Here is an 11,535-nt window from a genome sequence, read left to right on the forward strand (position 1 = left end):
CCTGCTGAATTATCTTTTACTTTGCTGGTGGGTATGCTGAGCCCTGCCAGCCAAGTAAAGAGACTACTGCTGCTCCCCGCTCTTTGTTTCCAGCTCTGGGCAGCAGGCTGGGACTTCTCGAGCATGTGAGAGAAGTTCCAGCATGCTGTTCAGAGCAAGACGTTGGGAGTGGTGGCAGTCCATTTATTGGCTGCCAGCAAAGGTATGCCTAGCGTGCCCACATGAAGGGAGGGAGGAGAGAGAGGCTCATTTCCCCTTTTTGCCTGCACATGTTAGAAATTAGGCACAATTTGTTATAGAATACGATTAGCGAGTTGTGCGCATAAATTCTAATTATTGCCAATTAATGCTCATTATTGCTTGTTAAGTGCTATCATCAATGCTAATTAGCTTGTTAAGCCAATTAAATTATGTGTGGTTTTATAGAATCCACCTGAATTTTGGCTCAGATCTCTAGCCACACTATATAGAATCTGGGTAATAGTGCCTGGACCCTCTTCCAATTAAGCTAGAAGCATATAGGAGCAGGAGGAAACTGCTGCCCCTCCCTCAAAAAAAAAAAAAAGCAAAAATGAAAAGAGCACTCCAGATTTCTATCATCCACAGAATTTGCCTCTCCTGTGTTTCAGGACATCTAGTCAATTTTTAACTAAAGAGGCTTTGTCACTGGCTGAATTTTCATGTTTATTTTCATGGATCTTTGGAATGTGACCTTATCTGCAGAAATAACAACAGGTCATGCAGAAAAAACAGAACTCCTAGTCCGCTTGCAGTTTCGATGTTTAAGCTTATTTATCATTAAAACATTATGTCTGGCAATTCATGCAAAATGTTAATGAAGGTTAGAGTACAAATAAAATCAAAATGCAATATAAAAGTACAAACACTGAAGACATGAACAAGCCAACCTACATTTTTCTGTACCCTTCTGTGAGCCTCCAACAGCTGTCCAGATCTCAACCCAGCATGTCCGACTAGAGAATGATGCGGGGACAAAGTTTGTCCCAGTCCCCGCCCCGTCCCCACGAACTCTATCCCCGTCCCCGCGAACTCTGTCCCTATCCACAGAAGCCTCACTGTTTAACCACACTTAAGATTTACCTTTGGGTTTAAAAAGCAAAATCATGTGCATGTAAGGACTGCATACATGAATTAAAACAAATGCCCTTAAAATGTAATAATACTGGACTGGTCTGGCAAGCAATAATGAAACAGTGATGGAATATTCATTCACATAACAAGCAATAATGAGCACTCATTTTTCTAATCATTCTACAACTCCAAGCAAATTTAATTCTTTTCTCACTATAAAAAACAGGGAACCACAGAAAAACTGAAATAGAGATCTTCCTCAAGAAAGGCAGGTAAACACTGGTAAAAGAGAAACAGAAATGTATTTTCTCCTGCTCTCTGCAAAATACAAAAACAGAAGAGCCGTACATTTCACAAAGCAGGCACATCTCAGTCCTTAAAAAGTATTAAATAAAAATATTTCTTTTCTACCTTTGTTGTCCGAGCACTTTATTTTTCTAATTGGGCTGGTCCCAGTCTCTTTTCCACTTTCCACGTGTCCGTCTTCTCTAAATTCTTTTCCACGTTGGCGTTTCCATTTCTTCTCTATCCTCTTGGCTTTGTCCTTTCCTTCTCTACATCTGTCTGGCAGTGACCTTTCATTTCATGTCCCCCCCCCCCCCCACTTATTTGTGTTTATCCCCCTTTCTCTCACCTTAGTCTCTGTTTCACTTCTCATCTACCTACTAGCTTTTACCATTGCTCCCTCTGTCTCTCACTTAATATCCAGTCTCCCAAACCCCTATCTTTTTTCACCACTTCCTTAGCCCTCATTCCCATCCTATTAGCCCTCATCTACCCTCCACTGGATCTCATCACCCTATCAGTCCCCAGCTCCATCCGTTTCTCTCTTTCATTCCCTTGATTCCAAGGCCCTATACCCCATGCCCTTCCTTCCTCTTCCGCCTTGCAAGGTCGTGTCACTCTCCCTCCCTCTCTTCTTCCTTCCCTTCAAGGTCCGGTGTCACTTTCCCTCCCTCTCTCCCTCCACAAAGTCTGGTGTTGCTTTCCTTCTCTCCATCCTTGTCCAACATTTCTCCTCTCTTCCCTGCCCTCCACTCCATCCATGTCCAGCATTTCTCCTCTCTTCCCTCCACTCCATCCATGTGCATCTCCTTCCTGACTTCCCTCCCCTCTATCCATCCATGTCCAGCAACTCTCCATTCTCCCCTGCCCTCTCCTTCATCCACCCATATCAAGCAAATTTGCTCTCTCCCTTGCCCCCTCCATTCATCCATCCATGTCCAGCAATTCTCCTTTCTCCTCTGCCCTCCCCTCCCTCCATCCATGTCCAGCAACTCTCCATTCTTCCCTGCCCTCTCCTCTATCCACCCATATCCAGCAAATTTGCTCTCTCCCCTGCCCCCTCCTTTCATCCATCCATGTCCAGCAATTCTCCTCTCCCCTGCCCTCTCCTCCTCTCCACGTCCAGCGATCTCTTCTCTCCCCCTGCCCTCCCCTCCTCTCCATGTCCAGCGATCTCTTCTCTCCCTCTCTCCTCCCATCCATGACCAGCAATTCTCCCTGCCCTCCCTTAGCTCCCCGACAGCCTTCCCCTCCGTTCCTTCCTGCCCCCTCCCCCACACGTTTAAACCTTTTATTTTCCTCGCAGCAACGGCAGTGAAGCACACAACACAGCAGGCTCGCCTCCAGCCTTTCCCTTCCCTCACACAGTGTCCCGCCCTCGCGGAAACAGGAAATACATCATCGCAAGAAGGCGGGACACTGAGTGAGGGAAAGGAAAAGCTGGAGGTGAGCCTGCTGTGTTGTGTGTTTCACTCCCGTCGCTGCGAGGAAAATAAAAGGTTTAAACGCGCACGGGGGGGGGGGGGGGAGGAAGGAATGAAGAGGAAGCCTGTCCGGGAGCTGAGGGCAGGAAGAGCTGCCTGCAGCATTGTGCCAGCCCTGCGTTTGGGGGGGCAATGCCCTCTCGCCCCCCCCAAACTACGCCAATGGGTAGGCGTCTGTTGTACCGTGGGTACAGGAGTTATTACTGCTCCTGCAGGGTGGGGAAATAACCACATCTTGCACCCGTGGTAAAACTTTGAAAATTTTCCCCATTGCTGCAGTTTTACTGCAGATTACTGCAGTTTACCGTGATTACCCGCTCCCGTGTCATTCTCTAGTCCCGACCTCTCCTTGTACTCTGCTCAACCTTCTGCTAGACACTGGTCTGATAAAGGCCTTAACATTTTTCCTAAACCACAATAACTAGCTTCAGTATGCAATTCTGGTGGCAATACATTCCACAGGGTGGGTCCAGATCACCTGAATGCAGAGTTCTGTGTGCAGGTTAATTTCCCAGCCCAAGGTTTGGGGAGTATGAGCCAGCCAAACTGAGATGAATGCTCACAGGCCCTCAGTGAGATAAGCTGGGATACCCTGTTATAAACGTTTATAAGTCAAAGATAATACTTTAGGATCCTGCCATTACAAAGAGCCAACTTTGGTGTTGTGTATTGTGACAGAGGCATTGGTTAGGGGAACCCCTAGAAAGTGAATTAACAATAGGCCATTCGATTTGCAGGTAAGGATTTGATTACATGCTATACCTTCTTTCCCCAGGAAATTGTCAAATCTTTTTTTCATGCTTATTTTAAATAATTTTTCCATAACAACATTTCTTCATATATAAGGCATCAATATTTCATCACATTTTACATGCTATGCAGTTCAACATATCTTTCCCAAGCCTCATAGGAAGATTTTTTTAATTATTCTACCATAACAGTGGACACTGCTAACCTTCAACTGCATTAAACCCCTAACAACATATGCAGCCACATCCATGCTCCTTAGGGCAAATTAGTAGAGGGAAAAAAGTCAGTTAACTATCATCCTCCCTTTTAGTATCTTTCCCCAGTCTTGGCTATGAATTATTGTCAACTATTGAGTACCAGGTACCTATTGCTTTTTCTCAAAGAGGTTTTTTGTTTTAGGTTGTTTTTTTTTTCAATTTACCAGTAAGAAAAGGCAATTATGAAAAACACAGATAGATACATTGTAATATTAGTAGTCCTCATACCAGAAAGTGAGCAGCTGAACAAATTAAAAAAAAAACATAAAAATTATTAAGGAAGCCAAAAATAAACCCCAAACCCAAAACAAATCTACCTTCCTATTCATGCCCAATAAAAGGAAACTCACATTGCCTGTACTTTTTGGCTTTAAAGCCATAAAGACCAGGTTTCTCCTCAACTGGGTTGCATGATCCACTTTTGGAAAAATCTGTAATCTCATCTAACAGAATATCAAACTTTTATTACAGCAATATGCTTTCAAAAGAGTAATGCTAATAATAATAATAATTAATTAAACCAATATGATGGCTCTATTAGAAATCAGATGTTGGGAATCTTCCTAAAAATTAGTCAAGTCTAAGCTAACTGATGGTGTTACAACATCCGTGTCCCCTCAGTGACATCCAAAATCCTTGTTGGGTCCTTTTACTAAAGCTTAGTGTGAGCTAAATGCTACACATCCTATTTCATTTATTTATTTATAAATTTATTTATTTATAAAATTGGTTTCTATGTGGTTTACAAAACACATTCATAAAAAACCTCATATAACAAAAAAATACAAACAGTAAAGAGTTCTGTCCCCCCAAAAATAAAAAACTACAGATACAAACAATTGCGCTTTCAACAGCTTCCTGAATTCTGATACATTGCTGAAGTTGACCAGACAGAACATTCAATTAAAAGATTCCTGTAGAAACAAAGGCAGAGGCTTGGGTACATAAGTACATAAGTATTGCCATACTGGGAAAGACCAAAGGTCCATTGAGCCCAGCATCCTGTTTCCAACAGTGGCCAATCCAGGTCACAAATACCCAGTAAGATCCCCAAAATGTACAAAACATTTTATACTGCTTATCCCAGAAATAGTGGATTTTCTCCAAGTCCATTTAATAATGGTCTATGGACTTTTCCTTTAGAGAGCCATCCAAACCTTTTTTAAACTCCGCTAAGCTAACCGCCTTTACCACTTTCTTTGGCAACGAATTCCAGAGTTTAATTACACGTTGAGTGAAGAAAGATTTTCTCCAATTCGTTTTAAATTTACTACATTGTAGCTTCATCGCATGCCCCCTAGTCCTAGTATTTTTGGAAAGCGTGAACAGACGCTTCACATCTACCCGTTCAACTCCACTCATTATTTTATAGACCTCTATCATATCTCCCCTCAGCCGCCTTTTCTCCAAGCTGAAGAGCCCTAGCCGCTTTAGCCTTTCCTCATAGGGAAGTCGTCCCATCCCCTTTATCATTTTCGTTGCCCTTCTCTGCATATCAGCATAACATCAATCGAAAGCCGCATAGCATTGTCTCGGATGCCTATGAGTCACATGACACGTGCATCATGCTAATATCTGTTAGGGTGTGATAAGCTTTAGTAAATGGGTCCCTTAGAAACATAGGAGTAAATATTCAGCCAGCGGCAGTGAGCGATTTGCTGAGTGCTGCCATCATTATTCCCGGATATTAAATGCTGGGGCCATGTCCAGGCTTCGGCATTGAATATCTGTTCTATGTGGCGCCAGCTAACACATAGCCAGTTGCCAATATTGAGAATGTAGCTGGCCATGGATTGCCACATAAAGATAGGACTGTGTTTTAAGCGTTTAAGTGCTCTTCACTTAACTGGTGAAGTGCTGACTCTGCCCCTGAAATGCCCCCCCAAATAACTAGTTTTCACTTAGGCACTAACTGCTAATTTTCAGAGGAGATACCTGGTTAAGTGCTGCTGAAAATTAATGGATAGCCCCGAACAAACAATTTAACCGGTCAGCGGCCATTCTTGACTGGTTAAATCGTTTTGAATATCGACCAGCTGATAACATTTTAGAAACCAAAATCTGATCGGTATTACACATTTGAAAAACAGCCTCAAAATACTGGGTATTTTTTGGCGACTATAAACATAACTGGCTACGTGAATAATTCAGCATTGGCTGGTTGTTTATAGCAGCCAAAGTGGGCCTGCTATTTCATTGACCCAATTTGCCCACTTAACTTGGCCAGTGAAGTACTGAATATTTGCGGATAGCCAATTATATTGCGTGATAGCTGCTATGTTAGCTGCTATGCGCTGACTGTGAGTATTCAGCAGGTGATAACCAGCTATCTCCTGCTGAATATTCACAGATAGCCGATTGGGGGGCCCTTTTATAAAGGTGCGTAAAGGCCTTTGTGGGTCCAGCATGCGTCAAATCAGCATTATCACCTGGCTACCACATGCGCTTGGCGGTAATTCCGAGTTTGGTGTGCGCCCAAAACACACAGTAGAAAATAATTTTCTGTTTTCTACCACGGGGGCGTTCCTGGTGGTAATCGGTACACACTGGATGGTTACCATGCGGGTAACGCGTGAGCCCTTACCGCTAAATCAATGGGTGGCGTTAAGGGCTTAGGCTGTAAATAGATGTGCTGGTTTTAATTTTGCCACATGGCCATTTCCCGACCCCACCCCCAAAAAAGACCTTTTTTCCAGACATGGTGGAGAAATGGTCCAGCGTGCATCCAATACATGCACCCTCATTACTGTAGGCCAATTTTTGGCGCGCCTTTGTAAAAGGGCTCCTAAGTGCTATTTAACCGGGATAAATAGCACTGATTATCAGCCAGATATTCAGATTTCTGGGGACAAACACCTCCTCATTCTATAACAGGTGCCAATTGTGCACATAAGTTCTAGAATATTAGCGCATAAGTGCTAGCTGCACGCTCAGCAGTATTCTATAAAATAGGTGCACAACTCACCCTCAGATTCTATATATGGCTCTTAGATTTGTGTGCCAAAATTTTAGTGTGTTCCTGAGATGCACACACAAATGAATTGGCTAACAAACCAATTAATGTCAATAACTGGGCACTCATTAAAATTTGCGTGCACATCTATCTGCATGCTATTCTATAAGGTGGAGGTTCTCCTCTGGTAAAAAATTGCTGCCAGTTAAGTGATGCAATACGCATATACTTTAATTTTTTGTATGGTTTTTGAGGATGAAGGTTAAATATATAGAAAGTATTCAAAAAACAAAACAAAACAAAAAAGTGGGTCTATGACGATTTGCACCACATCATTACTATAAAGGAACAAAGTGTTCGCATGGTGTGTGCTGCAGTATATTCTGATGATCCCCTTCTAAAAAAATCTCTATATATTTAAATTGATGTTGATAAGCTCTGATATGGTAAATACTGACTGCAGATGTACAATTATCTAAGAAGTGCATTTTATTGATAAGTGTTTGGGACATTAGATTTGAATTTATATGATATTGGGTCCGCACACAAGCAATTTATGGTCTTGAGAATTGAATTCTATAAGGCATGGCACCTAACTCTAATAGTGCGTAACTCAATAGGGGGCATGGCCATGGAACAGGCATGGGTGTGTCAGGGGTGTTCCGAAAAGTTACTCATGTAGTTATAGAATGCTGCCTCAAGCACAATACTATAAAGGGCTCGCACCCTTTACTTTTAAACAATTTTATTGGTGAGACAACAGGCAAACATGAATACAATACAGATCAATATAGGAGAACAGCAAAAGCACAGCAAAAAAGGGGTACAAAGTCCCCCAAGATTATTAAGCAATTACAAACCACATATGTCTTACCTTTTCAATTTAAGCCCCCCCCCCTGCTACCCTTCCCAAACCCAAACCAAAACAGTTAAATCACCTCAGCCTGATTTCTTATAGCTGCCAGCGATTTAATTAAATGGATTAAAGAATAGGAAGATAAAATGTCAATTAAATGCATGGGAGAAAAACAATCCCTGTGTCTGTGTGTTATTATAAAGAGTTTAAGAGAAGGCTTCTACTCCGTTATGTCATATGCTGAATATAACTGTCCCAGATCCTCAGAAAGTATTGTTTATGTCTAAAAGAACTACGTGCCTCCCAAGTGAGCAGCTGATGAACCTGATTTCTCCAATAAGAAGGTGGACAACCTCCAGGATTGTAAAATACATTTGCGAGCTAGCAGACATAGTTAACAAATAAGGAGGGTATCCGTTCTATTGGTGCCTGGCTGGTCTAGTAAAAGATTAACTGGGTAAAATAGTAAGGTTTTACTCAGTGCTTTTTTTCTAGCAAAAAAGGTGCCAGTACTCAAATGCCAGGCCATCCTTCAGGGGTGGGATGATCTCTGAGGGACCTAAAAGTCACAGAATTTATGACAAGGCAGAATTGGTTTGTAGAGCCTGAGCTCTTTCAGTAAGACTTGGGGAACATGGGTCAATTTTAGCAGACAGTGGAAAAGATGCTGGTACTCTACCCCTTCAAAAAAAGACCTGGTTTTACCTATCAAATCAGAGATGTATTGCACTATGGTGTTCCAAAATTGCTTAATTTTTGGGTATGCCCAGAAAGCATGGTATAAAGTGTTATCTGAAACTGAACATTTTTCAAACAAAGGGGATTGCACATAACCTGACTTGTATAATTGTACCTGGGTAAAATACACTGCGTTTTTCTATCATAATTTATTTTTAAGAACAAACTTTGGTCATCCTGAACTTTTTGGTTGGCTTTTTCTACTTCTTTGGTTTGATAAAGTGCAAAAATAACATTCCCTAAGAATTGTATTTGAAGTAAGCCCAGGAATGCCTTTTACATTTGCTAGAACCTCCAAGTTTGTCAAATCTTGACCTAGACCCCCCTCTCTGACCTCTCTGCCTGACCTCACCTAAATCCTTAACTCCATCCAGTTCAGTAAGTGCTTTATGAACGCCTGAGACCAAGATCTCCTCTTCCGCTATATCATGAAAAAAAGCTTACAGTTTCTTCCCCACATGCAGATTCAGAGATCTCCAATCAAAGGAGTGTATATAAAAACATAGTAACATAGTAGATGACGGCAGCAAAAGACCTGCACGGTCCATCCAGTCTGCCCAACAAGATAAACTCATATGTGCTACTTTTTGTGTATACTCTACTTTGATTTGTACCTGTCCTCTTCAGGGCACAGACCGTATAAGTCTGCCCCAGCACTATCCAGTTATCTATGGAGTGGGGACAAGATTGTGCTGGAGGAGGAATGGCCAGCAAGGTACATTACCTCATATGGTGGGACTGTCCAAAGGTACAGGTTTACTGGGCTATGGTGACACAGCTTTTGCATGATATATTATTGCAGGTTACCTTGCCTTTGAACATGTTCATATTTTTATAATATATATTTATATAATGTTACAATTGGCTGTATGCAAATCTGTTCCCCTGACTCTCTCCCACATATAGTTGAAGGGTGTCTAGGGGAATAATGGAGTTATCTCCTACAATAACATGTTCCAGTAAATTAATACCTACATTTTCCCAAGCTATAAAGGCTGTATTGTCTAGTCCTGGTGTAAACTCCACATTCCCTCTAATAGGGAGCAATTCTGTAATGGAGGGAGAGCCTCCCAGTCAGGAAATTTAAGTATATCCATACCTCCTTCAAGGGGCGTAACAATATATTAGAAGTTGAATGAGGGGGCCATTCTGAATTGGGGCCTGCAAAAGTGAGAAGGGGCATAATAACCTCTCTCCAATGGCAGTGGGGTATAATGATCAGTGTCAAAAAGCCAATCCTTAAGGTGTTGTAATAGGCAGGCATGATTGTGCAGCTGTATATTTGGCAAACCGAGGCCTCCCTGGCTCCAATTCCCCAACAAGAAGGTATATTTTAATTTAGATCCATTTGAATTAGACTAATTCTACCTAATAAAGAAAGCAGCAGCTCCATCCAATGGGTTAATTGATGGTCTGTGGCAGCAATCAATTTTGCAACATTAAGAGCATAGAGCTCCTGAGCTGAGATTGACAACTGAATATGAAGACATTTAAAAGATTGCTGCACCCATTGCAAAGGAAACTCACCAGTCCATTGTTGCCTCAAGACGGGTGAAGACGGCAAAACCTCTGATAAAGAGATTTAAGTGAAAGCCTGTGTAGTCACCATATTCCAAAAACAGTTCCAGCAGGGAGGCCAACAACATCTGCGGGTTGGTTATATGGATGAGAAGAACATCCACAAAAGCTGCCACTTAAAGGTCTCGGAGCCTAGACTGATGCCTTCTATTTCCGGGTTGGAGTGGATTTCTCGGATCAGGGGATCTAGGGTGAGAATAAACAGCATGGGTGAAAGTGGGCAACCCTGCCATGTTTCCCATGCTATGGGAAAAGCGTCTGAATGGAGAAATTAACCATAATTAGTGGTGTGCTGGAGCCAACTTTCACTGGCTCGCAAGAGCCGGTTGTTAAATATTTTAGCATCTTGTGAGCCGGTTGTTCTGGCTGGGTGAGCCGGCTCTCCTCCCCCCTGAGCTACAGGGTCCCAGGCTCCAGTACATACCTGAAGAAGGCAGCCACCCTGGTGGTCCAGTGGATTATGGGCATAGTTTGGGGGGGGGGGGGGGTAAGGGGGGGCAGTGCCCCCTAAACGAGCTGAGCTGCCACACACCATTCTCCAATCCCCCAGCCGCTGGCAGCCTCTCCGAGAAAGCTGCATGCATGCTGCTTTAGACCTGCCCCCAGAAGCCTTTCTTTCTCCTTCAACTTCCTGTTCCTGCGTAGGCGGGAAGGAGAGAGAAGGGCTTTCGGGGTAGGTCTAAAGCAGTGTGTGCGCTGCTTTTGCTGAGGCTGCCAGCGGCTTGGGGGATTGGCGATACAGGGCGCCACTGGAAGACTCCAGTGCTCTGGTGGTGGCAGTAGGGAGATCGAAAGACACGGGCGGGCCTGGGCGGGAAGGGTAAAAAAAATGAGACCACGGGGAAGGGGGGGAGTAAGAGAGAGAGATGAAGAAGGAGCAGAAGATGGATGGGACAAGGTGGTGCGGGGCGAAAGAGAGCAGAAGATGGATGGGATGGGACTAGGGGGATGGATAAGACTAGGGGGGTTGGTGGGAGGGAGAAGAAGCAGAAGATGAATGGGACTAGGGGGTGTTGTGGAGAGAGAGGATGGATGGGACAAGAGGGTGTGGGTGGGGGGTAAGAGAGAAGGAGCTGAAGATGGATGGGACTAGAGGGTGTGGGTGGGGGGAAGAGAGAAGGAGCTGAAGATGGATGGGACTAGAGGTGTGGGGTGAAGGGGAACAGAGCAGAAGATGAATGGGACTTCTTGGTGATTGAATGGAAAAGGAAGACAACAAGAGGGGAGAGAAGAAATGGAAAAGAATTTAGAAGACTGACACATGGAAAGTAGAAGGGAGTGGGACCAGCTCATTTATTTATTTTTTGTTTTGTATTTTGCAGCGTACAGGAAAAAAAAAACATTTCTGTTTCTCTCTTACAAGTATTGCCCTGCTTGTAGAGTCTGGCTTTCTTGAGTGGAGGGGGGGGGGGGGGGGGGGGAATCTCCATTTCAGTTTTTGTCTGAATGTTTTTTTGTGGTCCCCTATATAGATAGAGTAGTAATTTGTTATAAATCGTAATCGGTGTGTTATTTGGAGGGGCTGGTTATAGGGACACGCCA

General features: G+C 43.3%; 1 long non-coding RNA gene across 1 annotated transcript; it reads left to right on the forward strand.

Annotated features, from left to right (window-relative positions):
* Nucleotides 1–3,139: 3,139 nt before the first annotated feature.
* Nucleotides 3,140–10,991, forward strand: LOC115465053. The gene is made up of 3 exons (XR_003941311.1): nucleotides 3,140–3,212; nucleotides 4,801–4,816; nucleotides 10,978–10,991. It is a non-coding gene; the product is annotated as an uncharacterized LOC115465053 (long non-coding RNA).
* Nucleotides 10,992–11,535: the final 544 nt, after the last annotated feature.

Source organism: Microcaecilia unicolor, chromosome 3, assembly GCF_901765095.1.
Source record: "Microcaecilia unicolor chromosome 3, aMicUni1.1, whole genome shotgun sequence".
In the NCBI taxonomy this organism is placed as follows: domain Eukaryota; kingdom Metazoa; phylum Chordata; class Amphibia; order Gymnophiona; family Siphonopidae; genus Microcaecilia; species Microcaecilia unicolor.